We start from the raw sequence: 16,432 nt of genomic DNA on the forward strand, positions 1-16,432 counted from the left end.
CATAGTACACAACCAATTCATTATATCATTTTTTTTTTCGCTTCAGTGTCTCTTTAAGGGGCCAGAGACTGTTGGTATGCAAAGGGTTAAATTATGTTAGTGTCTGTTGCTAAATATATTATGGTATATATTTTTTAACTTGGTTTAAATTAGTTTATATTAGTAATAACAATTGATATGAGTATAATGGTGATTGACTTGTTTACATTAGTTTATCTGTCCATCAAGTGTGACAGCAGATTAGAGTAAGAGAAATTGCAGTGTTTTGAAAACAGGTCTGTAGAGTATTATGTATTTATTAAAAAAAAACGGATAGTTCTAGCTCCTGTAGTGACCATCTTCAGAGATGGCTGTTCTGCTTGACAACCCAATGGGATAAGGCTTCAGCTGCTACTGGTACTTTCAAACCTTATGCTTTGTAGGTTTGAAAGCCTGAGGCAACAGCCTTGAGGCACATGTCCTGTGTCTAGTATACAAGCCTCATTACTGCAGACTGACTTGCTGCTGTCATACAGGAGTTTCCTTATGCCATAAAAAATGAGGTCAATGTAAAGCACAGTTGTGTAAAAGGAACGCAAAAGGACTTTTCATCAATTGTAACTGATAATCAAGAATGCTCTAGTAATTTAAAGAAATACTGTAAACAACAACAATGTGCAAACGGAAAGTGGAGAAATATAACAACAATTGAATATTCTTATAAATATAACTTAGTGATACTTAGTGATTGAGTAGGGGGCATTATAATATTAGGGTTAAATTGGCCTCATTAAAAACTTATTGTACTGTACCATGAGTTCCTGGTAGTTCTGATGGTTATTAGAAATAAGTACAAAACAGTTATGTAGTATAAACTATCATACTTCTCATGAACCAATTATATCTAAACATGATATGCTATTTGAATGCTAATGTATGCAGCTTTCAATTGGACCTACTGAAAGCAGCTGCTGTGGCATTTCATTGGTTCATTTTCAGTTTGCATAACATTTGCTTTAAAGGGGAACTGAAGTAAGAGGCTGCCATATTTATTTCCTTTTAATCAATACCAGTTGCCTGGCCCAGGCCTGCTGGTCTATTTCTCTGCAGTAGTATCTGAATAACACCAGAAACAAGCATGCAGCTAGTCTTGTCAGATCTGACTTTAAAGTCTGAAACACCTGATCTGCTGCATGCTTGTTCAGGGGCTATGGCTAATAGTATAGTAATAGTATAGAGGCAGAGGATCAGCAGGGCTGCCAGGCAACTGGTATTGCTTAAAAAGAAATAAACATGGCAGCCTCCATATACCTCTCTCTTCAGTTCCCCTTTAACTCTGAATTATTTACATCTTAATGATCATCTCTAATATATATGTAGGCATACTAGCACATTATAGTGTGTGGATCCACATTACGCCACCAAAATAGGTCTGACCTGACCTCTGAAGGTGTGCTCCATGGTTTAGCTCTGACACTCACATGCTCTTTGTACACACTTTTGGCAGTTGCCAGGGATGGTCAGCAGGTGCACTCAGACTAGTGCGTGACAGCCTAACTTTGTATGCAGCAAGCAAAATCAGTATTTACTACAGGCAGCCGCCTGATAAAATTGCCACTCAATGCTAATTGGTGTATAATTTTGTTGCCACACTTCAGATATGTGCAATCGGCGTATAATAGCAATGCAGATTCTGAATGTTATAAAGTTTATATAATTTACTGTATAAAGTGTAGAGAAACCGAGAGCCCAATATAATGTTGTATGTTAAGCATAAACGAAGTAAAGGTTAGCGGTGAGAAAATGATACTCGCAAACGTGGGTTACCACAAAGGCAACCACTGTATAGGCAGGTGAGGAGATTAGACCTGTCCTCACTCAGGGATAAGAAGTTGCTCTCTGTAGATGCGAAAGGGGGTGGACACGGTACAGCAGTAGGAGAACAGAGGCACCAGTAGAATAAAATTGGATAAAAACTTTAAAATTTGCTGGGAGGAAGTGGTGGACTTAGCTCCATAAAGCAGACACGGAAGACTGTCTGAATAGATTTTATTGCCGAAATTCTGTTTTGTCCCTATGTTTATTGCCTGATGAAGTGGGCTGGGCCTGCGAAACGCGTTGCACTTTTTTGGGGTACTATTTAATAAATGTGATTGCTACTATTCAGACAGTCTTTCGTGTCTGCTTTATTGGAAGTAAGTCCACCACTTCCTCCCAGCAAATTTTAAAGTTTTTATCCGCTTTTATCCTGCTGGCGCCTCTGTTCTCCTACTGCGATATAATTTACTGTGTTACATTGTTTTAGCTACAATGCTCTGTATGTATGTTTTCCTTATGTCATTTTTCAATAAAATATTTGAACACTAAAAGCAATGCAGATATCAGCTGAGGGATCGGCGTGAGGAGGGGGATGTTAGGATATTGTTAGGAGTAGGTAAAGGGTGGTTTAGTGTGAGAAGAGGGTTAGGTAAAATAATAGTAGAATATCTGTAAAGATTACCAATATTTTACTCTCAGTATTAGCCAGTGTCAAATAGTACACTATTAGCAATTTTACCAATATTCTACTAGCAGCTTCACTTGGCACCCAACTTACCGCGGTGCCACTTTTTTATTTACTTTGCAACTAGCTGTAATGCACTGTGGGTTCTTATATTGTCTCATGGCCAACATCACTACAGTAGTTGTCCTATGATATCTAAGAAGCACATTTGTCCAGAATTACAATTCACTATAAAACACTTCTCTCCTATGTTCCTACCATTTACAGTAGGCAATACAATTCTTTCCAGATTATCTTGTACCCCAACACACTGCTGCAAAAAATTCCAAATTCCGCTTTAGGTTCACTTTAATGGCCACTCCCCTGATTTAGGCTAGGTCCACACTAGACCCGGTTGCAGGACGGACACTGCAGTCCGGATCAGGGGAAGTACCCACCGTACTGCAAACTGATGAAAGTGCATCAGTTTTGCATCAGTTTCCGTTCAGGTTTTTCCCTGACAGAAAACGTCTCCATCATTAGGAAGCAGTGGGAGGATTTTTTTGGGCCAATCATAAAGCTCAGGCTATCCGTTTTAACATCCGTTTTTTGCCTGTGGAGCTGGAGATGCTTTTTCTCATTACTTTCACTACCCCTGCGTGTATCCGTGGTCCTGATCCGTTGCGTGAAAATGCAGCAGATCCGGACCTTCCGTTCAGGTTTTGAAAACGGATCCCCGCAAACGCAGACAGATCCGTTTTTTACTTGGGTGAGGCTGGCTGCTATTTTCAACATTAGTATCCGGGACTCCGTTTTTCATCAGGTTTGAAAAACGCAGCCACGGATACGTTTCCGGACCTAGTGTGGACTGGCTCTTACTCCACAGTAGTAAAGACATTAGACTTTGAGCACCTTTTAACGGAAAGTAAGTGCGGTATATAATTTGAGCAATGTGTTCTGTAAGGCAATACAGATAAAGTTATGTGTGAAGGATTTATACTAATAATAATGGGAATACCTTCTGTTTTAATAAGGCAGTGCTGCTTGTTACAGTATTTCCAGGGAGGAGGGATTTTTGGTTTCTCTTGGCCCACCTTGTAACATTCCTTGCGAAACAGATAAAGCAAACTGGGTGGAATCAGATGATTTGTATATAGTAAGGGCTGGTATGTTGACTCTTTTTCTGCAGTTAGGAAAATGATTAAAGTTCACATGGCATTCCTGTCCACATTACTAACTGTCCTTTACACTTTTTGGATGCTCTTTCAGTTTTAAATCCCTTGACACAGTTCAGAAATCTCCACACAAGCTCTCCACAGTCATGCAGCATATTTCTGCGAATCCGTCAAATTCCAGAGTCACCACATGACCTCCTTCTCCAGATCTTCTGCTAAACACTAGAATACATATTACAGTAAATCGTCTGAGCATAATCGCTTGAATGGGTTAAGGGTGCTGTTGGGGAATTTCAATCAAGAATCCGTTCAACTGTGATTGAACGGATTGATTAAAGTGGGATAAAACTCTAACATAACATTCAATAAAAATGTGTTTTCCTACTTTTCATTACCCATTCAGTTACCATATTTTACTTTGTGCACAAGTAATATTGACTATTTACTAATTACAAGTTTCCAACGTACAATTTACCTACTCTGAAAGCTGCCATTGCATTTTATTCATAGCTGCTGTATTTATATATTTAAATCTATCTAGTGATCATTTCTCAGCTCTTTCTGCTTCAGAGCTCAATGCAGTTCCATTTCAGCATGCTGCTGGCTGTATACTAATTGATGCAACAGAGGAATGTAAACAAAACATTTTATCACCTCTTTGGATGTGGCCAGAAGCATTCAGGAACATTCCGCTGAAGAACAATGTGCTATATTTAACTGTTTGAATAATTTTCTTCTACAAATTTTAGATTTTATGTTGTAAATAATCTTTTAGAACAAGCTGAGTTTCATAAAACTTGAACCCTCTGGGGACTGGCTGTCTAACCCCCGCTTAAAGAGAGTCTGAAGCGAGAATAAATCTCACTTCAGACCTCAGAGTTAGCAGGGGCATGTGTGCCCCTGCTAAACCGCCGCTATCCCGCGGCTTAACGGGGGTCCCTGAACCCCCAAATCCTCTCCGTAATGCGGGGGAGCACTTCCTGGTTGGGGCAGGGCTAACCGCCGCAGCCCTGCCCCATGCGCGTCTGTCAGCGCGTATCTCCGCCTCTCCCCCGCCCCTCTCAGTCTTCCTTCACTGAGAGGGGCGGGGGAGAGGCGGAGATCCGCCGCTGACAGACGCGACTGGAGGTAGGGCTGCAGCCGTTAGCTCTGCCTCCAGGAGCGACCAAGTCTCCGACCAAGTGTCACAGTGGGGGGTTTGGGGGTCAAGGGACCCCCATTTAGCGGCGCTATTGCGGCGGTTTAGCAGGGGCACACGTGCCCCTGCTAACTATGAGCTCTGAAGCGAGATTTATTCTCGCTTCAGAGTGTCTTTAAGGACCAGGCCATTTTACATGCGGGGGCGCATTTGGGGAGGTCAGGCAACTGGATCCCCACTATAAATAGCGAGGCATGGTGTCCCTGTATTGCCAGCAGCATTTACTCACCTCCCAGGCTCCAGCGATGAGCAGCTCTAGCCCCCTCCGCTCTGGACAGTATTCCCGCTTGCACTACCGCTAAGTTCCCGGGTCGCGGCTTGATGAAGTCATCAAGCCGGGACCCGACACTTAAGGCAGAGCGAGCAGCGATGCCGGCCAGAGCAGAGGGGACAGCCATCACCGGGGGAACGTTAGAAAGATGAGTCTCCGTCCTCTTCTTCCCCTCTGACCGCCTCTGCCAATAGTGATCACTACGATCGGCAGCGATTGTAGTGATCATGTGATCAGGAGCCTCGAAGGCTGGGGAAATGTTAGCTGTCATATGATAGCTTGATCTCCCCTCTCGGGTGTGCACGATGGCGTCGGGAGCAGAAGCAGCAGGCGGCGTAAATCCTATGCTGCATCAGAGTTGGACAGCCATAAGTGCGGCGTAGGATTTACATTACGCGGGAGGTTAGAGGAACAAAACTAAAAAAAACAACTTTGATCATATTGCAGCAACAGCATTTTAAATATAAATTCAAGAATACTACCTTGCTACTCCTCCACCATTGTTTAAAATTTTTGAACTGAATTGCTACATTAAACTCAGGCTACCACCATCTGTAAACCGCAAACACATAAAAAATGCAAAGGCAAGGGTCACACTTGTTGAAATTGCGGATGTTTTGCCGCAATGCAAGAACACATGCAAAAACAATGCTTTCCTATGAAGCTGCTGCGTTTTAGGAGCCATCTGTGATTCTGTATAGCGTTTAAAAAAAACAAATACACCCTGCACTATTTTGCCACACAATGCATGTGATTAATCACTGAAATTCACTGGCTACTGTAAAAAAACAAAAAAACTCATGCATTCAATTGCAGACACACTTACGTATCGTACGGAAAACCAGTCATCTGAGGTTACTGCAGACACAAGTGTGATCCCTTCCAAATGCAAGTGCATTGGAGTTTTCTGCAACTTTGGGCCCTGACACACCAAAAAGTGTTTTTCTGCTTGTTTTCGTTTTTTAAAAACAGTTCTATTGACTTACATTAAAATCCCAGTAAAATAGCTGCAATTGCGATTGTTAGAAAAATCGGGATTGCAGCAATTTTGCCATGATTTTAATGCAAGTCAATGGAAGGGTTTTTTAAAACCATTGTTGTTGATGTATAGGGGCCTTTAGTTTCTTTTGCGATTCTAGGAGCCTTTGTGGTAGTTGTCCCAGCATGCAACACAATCCTGCCTGGATGCTCTTGTGTTGAGGAGAGATGCTTCAGCTTATAATTAATTAAATGAATGGTTATACTTAAAAAATAAAGAACAAAAAATCAGGCTTTCATATTGAAATGTAATGTTAAGTATTGTGCAAGGCATGATCACATTTTGATTAGGGTCCGCTTTAAATATGCAAGAAAATTAACAAGGGCATAAAGCTGGGTTGCCGTCTCTGTGTGTACTTCTGAATTTCAGACCTCAAGGAAAACAATGGCTGCATAAAACCCTGAGTATGGCATTTCCTGACTAAATGATATTTTAATGAATACTTTGTCGATTGAATACCATTTCCTTGTTAACTCTACACAGATTCAATATTCTTTGGAATGTAACAATTAGAACGTAATAAGTGCTTACAGAAACAATTTATCCAAGTCTCCTGCAGCTTTTATATTGTAATTATATTGCATTGTTATATTAAATATTCAAACTGCTAGTGATCATTTAAAATGTCTTCGTTCTCAGGAAATTGTAGTTGATTTGGAATTGCTGTTTGTCAGTATAGATATAATAGGTAATCAGAATAACAATATAGCTTTTATGTAGAGCAAGACTGAATATGTGCTGTTTTGTGTTTCCCTGCTACAAATGGCAAATGACTGAACTTACAGTGTTTTACCCTTTTGTGGCCAACTCAATAGCATTGCAAAGAATACAGAAGAAGCCAGATAATATAGTCAGGGATATGTCATATGAATAGCTGTTTTTTCTCCATGTGCTGTTTATAAAGGCAACACTCTGTAAAGCTTTACAGCAAACCGGAACTGAGAAATTAACGTATTCGATAATTAACTGCATGCGTTGTACTAATCGAAAACAGAACATTAGTAACTTAGAACAGAGTCTCATATTTTTATTTTCTAATTTAAAGTGTACCGAAATGCAGACACGGCTCTCACAGAGGCGCTTATCGTGACCTTGAGACTGTACTGCGTGTACTCCTATTTGTTATTGTCTGAGGAAGAAGGAATATACCTGCGAAACGTGTTGCATGGTTGTCTGGAGCATATAAATAAACCTGTTGTTGTTAAAAAGCTGACAGTATCTTGTCTACTTCAAGGAGGCGAGTCCACCACCACCTCCTGAGGAATTTTAAACTTTTTAGTACCTTTTATCCTGCTGGCGCCTCTGTTCATATCCACCCCTGGTGGAGGGGTCGATCCCCATCTCTTTTATCCTGATCTACAGAGAGCGACTTTTAATCCTGAGTGAGGACAGGTCTAATCTGCTCACCTGCCTGTACAGTGGTTACCTAGGAGGTAACCCACTTTTGTGAGTATATACAGTACACTATATACTTTTCAATTCCAACCTATTGTTTTGCTTACTACACTATATTGGGCTCTCGGTGTCTCCACTTTTGTTTATCGTTACACTGTGGAAAGTAGTTTTTCTTTCATGTGCACATGAATACAAAGCAAGCAAGCTAAAATAATGTTCCGTGTTAATCTCTGGAAAGTACATATAGCTGACCTCAAAGTACAACGTTTTTCTGAACATAAGTGTAATTTTCTTTTCAATCAAGCATAGCACCCAACTGTCCCTTTTTATGGGAACCCAATCCCTCTGTCCCTCTTTCTTCCTCATTTGTCCCTCTTTCAGGGACTCCTAGATGTACAGATATGTGTAAATATATGTATTTTTTAACTGAAAAATGTGTTTAATTGACTCTGAACTTTATTATCTCCCTTTAAGTTGAAATATTTCTTATCTCCATATCTTGATAGTAAGGAAAATGAAACAGCATATTTTTCTTATGACATCTTTATGGTATGGGTGACTAGGGGTGTGCCAGGGGCGTGATTAGGACTGTGGCATAAGTGTTCCTCTTTCGTAACTCAAAAAGTTGGTAGATATGATCAAGTAGTTTAATCAAGCAAAGTTCAGCAGCAAATCCTTCACTCCTCCATAGATGGTAAACTAGATTATGGCTGTTATGAGTAGTTTGCACATGATCACTGCATGTAGCTGTGCTTCTCCAATAAGCAAAGTACTGCTTGTGACTGATGTTGTAAACCTGCATTATGAGCTCTCAGCACGGTTTATTCTCTAAAACTAAACAGCATGATGCACAAATATAGAAATCATTTATTCTGTTTCATTAATGTTTATGAATGTAGTGGTATAGCTATAAAAGGTTATTGAAGGAAACTTGTACCACTAAAAGAAATGTGTATCCTGCCACTAATGACCTCTTGAAAAAACTAGCTATCTCATTGTCTCTGACTTCAGTACTTGGAAACAATAAAATGAAGATGCATGCATTGGGTGATGTGAGACTCTAGTAGGAAAAATGTCTGTGTAATTCGGCCAATTCACATTCTTGGCATGAATGCCAGGTAGGTAGCTGATTTTGAAATATGTCTACAATGGCAGCCTGTATATTTCTTACAGTACATATCTTTTAAAACAAATGTTTTCAGAGATCTCTTTAAGCAGAAGTTTAACTTCAGGGGGCAGGTATGGCTTGAGCCATGGGTGCCTTTTGCTTTAAAAAATCAGGTATGCTGTTCTACCGCATCACTAGTGTTCCCTGTATAGATTTCTCCTCTCTCCCCTAGATTTTATAGCAGCCCACCAGGATCCTGCATCAGCTCTGCTCTGCTCTTCAGCGTCATGTGACATAGAGGTGGGGAGCAGAGAAGACCAGAGGCAGGAGGCATGTAGGTAGGCCAGTGAGGAGACAGGTAAGCACCATCTGCACTGTCACCTCTGCACTCGGAAGTGCTTGTTAATGAGATAATTGTAACAAAAGGGTTACCTATTACCCAGGTAGGTCTGATATTCTTTGGGGGGGGGGACTTCTGTCCATTTTGGGGGCAGTCTTCTACTGGATTTTTGTGATGAGGGGTCTGCCATGGGGGCTATAACTGAAGGAGATGGAGGGAGAATTCATCTGTTGACAGGATCTATTGTGAGCCATATCTGCTACTGGGATCTGTCATGGGATCTGATATTTTATTTGGACATGCAGACTGCCTAATAATGTTATTTGGGGGAAAATGCTTGGCTGATTTTGTTATTATGCTGCTTAGTTTTTATTTGGGGGATGTGCTGCATCCTTATTGATCTCTGGAGGAGATTCTGCTGCCTGGTTACATTTTTCGGAGGGACTTTCTGCCAAAATGTTATTTGGGGAATGTATAATATATACATTGACCTATTGCCATACTTAAAGAGTAACCGTAACCAAGAATTGAACTTCATCCCAATCAGTAGCTGATACCCCCTTTCCCACGAGAAATATTTACCTTTTCTCAAACGGATAATCAGAGGGGTCTGTATGGCTAGTATTGTGGTGAAACCCCTCCCACAATGTTTTCCTGTCTGTGAACCTCATTGCATTGTGGGAAATAGCTGTTTACAGCTGTTTCCAACTGACAACAAAGTAAGCAGCATCTCCTTCCACTGATCTCACCTGCCAGCAGTATAAATGTTACCATGTGATAAATGTCAGAATGTAAATCATGGAGAGGAAAGATTTTACAATGGGCAAACACTGACTAAATCATTTATACATAAGTATTGCAAAAATGAAGCACTTCTTTATTACATTATTATCGCTGGAGTTCCTCTTTAATGTTTACAGGCCATGCTTCACTCCATCTTGCTTCACTTCATCTTCAACAAACAATTAAAAATGGGACTATACCTTTAAAATTGGTGTCTGATATGCACAGGGAGAGTCCTTTTTATCTTTTAGTATTGAATAGAGTGAGGAGTAAACGCGACACAATATTAAAACTTCTCTGCTATAAGGATAAGACTTTTAAAGACGTTTCACAAGTATTCTATTGCTGAAGCAGTGATGCCGTCACCACTGGCAGCCAGCATTTATCTTCTCATTGTTGGGTTTATTAAAAGAAAATGTTCACTGATAATGCTTGCGCTTCCAGTGCTGACTGAGGATTACATACCCCTCATTGCATGTTTACTTGTTGGTTCCAAGAAGTTTGGCAATGGTTATTTTGTGAGGATAGTACCCAAATGCTTCTTATTTATGTTGTTTTGCCCAATCTGTTTTCAAGTCCCATCACCTATAACCATTCTTCTTTATTCCTAGCTCCTCTGCCCAGTCCCTACCGGGACAGAAGATCAGGCTAAAGAAATATTACTTCATCACTGGAAGGATGAGAGTTTTAACTGTGGCCATTGTTAGGTAAGATAGCAATCAACTTCTAGTAGACTCATACAATCTGTATATAGCAGTAAAGCGTTACACATCACTGGCATTCAGTTAAAGAGGAACTCCAGTGACCTATAGTGGAATGTATGAAATTATTCAGGATACCCACGTTTACATTAATTATTCTGGTTTCAGGATCGGAAACACTTTCCATATCTATATATTGCTGTATATTGGTATGCAACCCCAGCCTGCCAATGATCATTAGCCTAGTCTGTATATTATGAAGCCTTCTTCTCCCAGTGCACTCTGGGAGACCAGGTGTTGTTTCAAATCACTTTGGACCACGCAACATACAAACACTCCGCAGTGATGCACTTTGCCAGTAGTAAAGATGTCACCACCTGTGACAAATTTCAGAATGTGAACCAGGGTGAGGAATGATTTACAATGGGTAAACACTGACTAAATTATTTTATTAAGTAATATTGTAAAAAAAATAAGGAATTTTATTATTTGCATTATATTTGGTACAGTTTCTCTTTAAGGCAGAAAGCTCTGTGAATCCAGATGATGCTATTTATTGGCTAACTTTCAGCGTTATGCTCCCTCGCTGCTCCCCCATCGCAGTGCCCATGAGTCTCAATTTGACTGCCCACACTTACCTGTGGTATGATGCAATTCGATGGAAGTGCTCACGACAACGCTCATTGCGATGCAGACTCTGCAGTGTGTGCTGCACGATACGAGCATTACTGTGCGCCAGCCATTTGCACGGGAGGCTTTGGCACTCCAACGATCTATAATAGATTGTTGCAGTGTGACACACATGCATCAAACAGGGAAACAGTGCCGTACTTCCTGTCAAGCATGGAGCACTTCACTGTTTGATGCGTGGCTCTATGCATATTACCAATATGTCAATTAATTACTTTGCCATATGGTAATATGAACGGGGCAGTAGTGTGGTGCAATTGCTCTGCCCTGGGCTATCCTGTAGGATGATTGCTCTGTAATATATGTGAAACCAGCCTCAAAGATTCAAGGTATGTGTTCAGTATAGAGTAAACACTCAACTTTTAAATTTTTTAAGGTTAGCCAATAAATGGTATGCTTCTGAATCTTCCTGGACTCTTCTACTAAGTCTGTATGAAAAAAATACTTTTTATGTCGTAGTATATACCAACTGCATTTTTGGGACCATTACCCACCTACAATCATGATCAGCATTGCAAACAAAGTGCTGCAATGTGATTTTCTCTATTTTGACTGAGTGTATTTTCTACTGCACTTTTTACTGGGAGTTGAAGAACTAATTAAAGGCCATGCAGCATTAATCTCCGCACCTGCCTACTGAGCAGTTACCAGAGGTAACCCACCTTTGTGAGTATATTCTCATATATTTACTCTTATGACCAATTGGTTTGACATACTGCAGTGTTGGGGCTCTCGATCTGCTCAGTTTTTCAGTTTCAGGCAAAGGTAGAGGGGGGTTAGTGTGAGATATAGGTTAGTGAAGCCAATATTAGAACACCAGTAACATTATATTACACGCAGATGGACTCTGAACAACCTGCATCATTTCTTTTCTCTTTTTCTGTTTAGTAAAGCCCAGAGCCAGCCTCTCCAATAACGTGTGAATGCAGGAGCTCTACATTTTAATATTCATGCTCAATGGGAATTAAGCTCTCCAGGTCTCTCGCTTATTTAATCAGTTTTTAGGCTAATTTATTATCTGAGCACCAGTTACTTTCTGAGTGCTGACTTGTACTGAACATATCACATTTTCACCATAGCTGTTAACTGTGTATGATTTGACTCTTTGCATAATCTTTCAAGCAGAATGCCATTGTCAGTTAATGCAGAGGAGCAAAGCCACTGTACTCTCCAGTCTACTCTAAACCATCCTTGCTTCAATGCTACATTTATGCTTCTACTGATTTCAGAAGCAACTCTATGGAGTAAAATAGCCTCTGTATACAGTGGTGGTCAAGTCTCAATCTGCCTCTTTCTAACGTGTTTGTTAAAGTGTACCTGTAGTGAAAAAACTGCCCCAACTGGGTACTTACCTAGGCAGAGGGAAGCCTCTGAATAATCCATCCCCCTCCACCTCCCTGTTCCAGCACTGGAACCCCCCCGATGACAAGGGCTTGTTGATTGGAGCTTGGCCACACTGTGCAGGCACAGACATTCACTCCTGCACACGAGCATGGAGCAGAACGGGATGGCCTTTTCTGCCAAGCTGTGGGTTACTGCACAGACGCAAGCCGCCCTGTCGTATGGGAACGCAGCTGCAAGCTTTGGAGGGTCCCACAGCTAGAACAGCAAGGTAGAGGGAGACAGTGTAAGCTTCTGAGGTATGCAGTGCTCATGGCTGGCAGGAGGGAGGCTGGACTGCCCAACAAGCCCGTACTTCAGTCTGCCATGGGGAAGAGCCTAGGTTACTTTAAAGTCACTGAGAAAACAGTTATCATTGAAGAGTTGTGTGTGATTATGGTACAATCTGGTGCTGATTCTCTTTTTTATTCCTTGTATTTTCTGCTGCATGACTTTTATGCTGTTGGACATTGGAGTACAGTCACAGTGCATGTGAGACTTTGTGTGTTTTCTTTAATCTAATGCTACCTCCTCTGTATTTAGTGTGGCTGTACGCCCTGTATTTTGATCATGTTGCATGCTTCAGGCATGTAGAGTCTCCGCATTGCCAGCTTTTTAGATTTCCATATTCAAAATATTTGATCAAATGCTATACAGAAAGCTGAGCAGATCAAACTGCTTGTTTCATCTGTATTGCTATTTAAAGCAGAACAGAGACTGTAAATGCTTCCAGTATGTGTTAATTCAATGCGACAAGAACATGCCATGGCTGCTTGGATGTCTGGTCTACCGTAATCCACTGGAACTCATGTATGGCTGGCTCATTATTCTCTCATTACTATTACCGATACAGAGCACTTTTACAAATACATACACTGGAGCAGCTCGGTGATCAGTTATATTGCCTGTGTTGATTTTTCTTGTATTCACCATATTTATATAGTTATTTCCTTCACCTACTCCACTTTTCCTCTTTCAGTGTTTGAACAATCATTTTGCTGTTTCAGAAATTCTGTGGTGGGTCATATGACCTTCTAGAATGGGTACAAAGGCGGGCAACTAAATTAATCAGAGGGATGGAAGATCTCACTTACCAAGAAAGGTTGGACAAACTGGGCTTATTTTGCTTGGAAAAAAAGTGACTGAGCAGTGACTTGATTACCATGTAGAAGTTAACACAAAAGTTTAGCAGATTACCTTTTTGTCCCTAGGGTTGTACAATGGACAAGGGGTCATGATCTGTGTATGGAAGAAAAAAGTTTTGCCATCTTTTTAGAAAGGGGTCTTTCACAGTGAGAGTATGGAATATCTTCCCTCAGGAAGTAATCATGGCAAACTCTATATCTGTAATTAAAAACCTCAAGACTGCGTCACGCCAACGAGCGAGACCGCGGCGGCAGCCCTAGGACCGCCTAATGGCAATTGGCGTCAAGTCCTGTGGCCGGCTAATGCAGGAGATCGCACACAGGCTGAGCACGCATCTCCTGCTTGGTAGTTTCCTATCCTAGCGGCGATCGCCACTCGGAGACTGTTAGACAGCGAAACTGCCGTCTTTTAACATGGCACATCGCTGTGATCTACAGCAGCGCTGTACTGGGGACAGCTGTGTGACATGGCTGTCCCCCTGGGGCACTAGAGAGCGATCGGCTCTCATAGGCTGAAGCGTATGACAGTGTATCGCCGTGATTGGCCGGCTGGGGGGAGGGAGTTAGGGAAAAAAATACAAATAAATAGGGACATTTAATAAAAAATAAATAACAAATATTTGCAAAAATAAAATAAACACTGGGGGGGGGGGGGAGGAATCAGAAATCACTCGTGTGCTGTGTTGTGCGGCCCTGCAGCTTGGCCTTAAAGCTGCAGTGGTCAATTTCACAAAAAATGGCCTGGTCTTTAGGGGGGTTTAGCACTGTGGTCCTCAAGTGGTTAAAAGAGGGCTTGAGTGTTTTCCTTGCATTATGTTTCAAAGAGGATGGCGCTCAGTCGTTATCAGAAATCCAGTCCTGTTCCTTGCAATAACATAAGGGGTCCTCATTCACAATAGACAGTTCCTCAAAGTATGCACTTATTTCAATTCATATAATTCTGCTTTCTCATAAATCTATATGGTATCAGATAGGGAAGCCACCACCACACCCGTTGTGAGCGACTCACCGGCTGATAAGACCTTCAGTTAGGTCTAGCAGCACATTGGGACCGTTCCCGGGCCGTCCCCCACCTCACGATCAATCAATATGGAGTATCCTTTTCCTCAGTTCCTTATTATTGCAAGTCCCAGGTCACCAGGTACCTCAATAAAAACGCTTCACATAGTATAAACCCGCAAGCATTTATTATAAAATAAATGTAAAATGCACTCGCATATCCCACTGCATAATAAGCGCTCAGAGTAATTTAGACACAGGCTCTTCCCCGCTAAGACCGCCAGACTCTGTAGTTTCTCGTGGTATGCGTCTCCACTGCACGTCAGGATGCACGCTCTCCGACCACGCCGGGACACCAATACATTCAGCCATGCTGTTCTCGCTGTCCTCTCTTCAGCGTCTAAGCTCCACCCTGGGTGGACCCGGAAGAGAGGAAGTTATTTTATTTTTGACAATTTCTTGATGCTCTTTGTATGTCTGTGGGAAACCTATGGTCACCTGTGAGATTGTTCTTCCACGGAGTGACTGCAGGTTTTTCATGAACTTATAAAGAGTGCCGCAGGAATTATCAAAAATATTGTGCTTTTCCAACTGTGTAATTTTTATTCTCTGGCAGCCCAATTAGGATTTAGAAGACATTTTCTTACATTGGGAGTGCCTGTATATACTTTATTTTTTACTACTTTGAGTATTGTATGTTGCTTTAGGGGACAGGACAGATTTAAATGGCACTATATACCGTTCTTCCTTCAAAGAGATATGTAATATGTCAATGCTATAAAAAGTATAAGAAATGAACACTATCAGAGCTTTTATCAGCTAATTACATCTTTATCTGTAAGTAACTGTATATTTAAATCATATCCTACATAACTTGTTCATTTCAGCCAAGATTGATTAAGTCTTGATGTGTTTTGTGAACCATGAATGGGATAGTGTTCACTTCCTCAGGAGCTATTCTTGACCCTTTATTAGAATAACATTGAAGAATGAGCAAGTTATAGATAGAGAGAACAAAGTGGAACATGGTAAGGATCAGCTTGGGAGGAGTGGAGGACCCCAGGTGGGGGCAGGGCATATGTAGGGAGGAAAGCTGAGAGAGGTAATGGGAAGACGTTAGAAAGGGAATGAGAGTAGAAAAAAACATCAATGTATCAGGTACAAAAGAATTAGGGAATGCTGGACCTACCCGGGTGAAAGTGCATAGAGATGCCCAAGTGAATGGTGAGTCCTCTCAGATTGAGTAGTAATGCACATGGAAGATAGTAAGTGAAACATAGGGCTTGATTCACAAAGCGGTGCAAAGTGTTTGCACGCCTGTGAAAAGCCCTTTATTACGCCTAAACTCAGTTTAGGCGTGCTAAAATGAAACTCGTGCGAAATTCCCGCGCGCAAAGTTTTTTGCGGCGCACGGTGCAGTGTGCGCGATGCGCCCATTAAACCCTATGGGCGCTGCGCGCGGGATTGCGCGCGCAAAACTTTGCGCACGGGACTTTGCGCGCGATAAAGAGCACAAAGCGGTGCTAACTCAGCGGTACAAAGGTTATCACGCCTAAAGTCTTTTAGGCGTGATAACTGAGTTATCACCACTTTGTGAATCAGGCCCATAGAGTGAATCTCTTATCTAAAAAGAGATAATCTCATTGGATTGGAAGTTATACAGCTAAACACTTTCCTTAATTGGAAGAGTTTACAAAAATGTGTCAAAAAGAGCACTTATAATAGACAAATGTGTTCATTTATATTA

The 16,432-nt window shown here is 41.4% G+C and overlaps 1 long non-coding RNA gene across 2 annotated transcripts in view; it reads left to right on the plus strand.

The window, feature by feature from the left end:
* Window positions 1-16,432, plus strand: part of LOC137524632 (uncharacterized) — a 185,306-nt gene that overhangs the window by 81,424 nt on the left and 87,450 nt on the right. For both annotated transcript variants that reach the window (XR_011022746.1, XR_011022747.1), the window contains exon 2: window positions 10,382-10,477. This is a non-coding gene — a long non-coding RNA (uncharacterized lncRNA). The remainder of the gene's footprint in view (window positions 1-10,381; window positions 10,478-16,432) is intronic.

Source organism: Hyperolius riggenbachi, chromosome 7 (assembly GCF_040937935.1).
Source record: "Hyperolius riggenbachi isolate aHypRig1 chromosome 7, aHypRig1.pri, whole genome shotgun sequence".
Taxonomy (NCBI): domain Eukaryota; kingdom Metazoa; phylum Chordata; class Amphibia; order Anura; family Hyperoliidae; genus Hyperolius; species Hyperolius riggenbachi.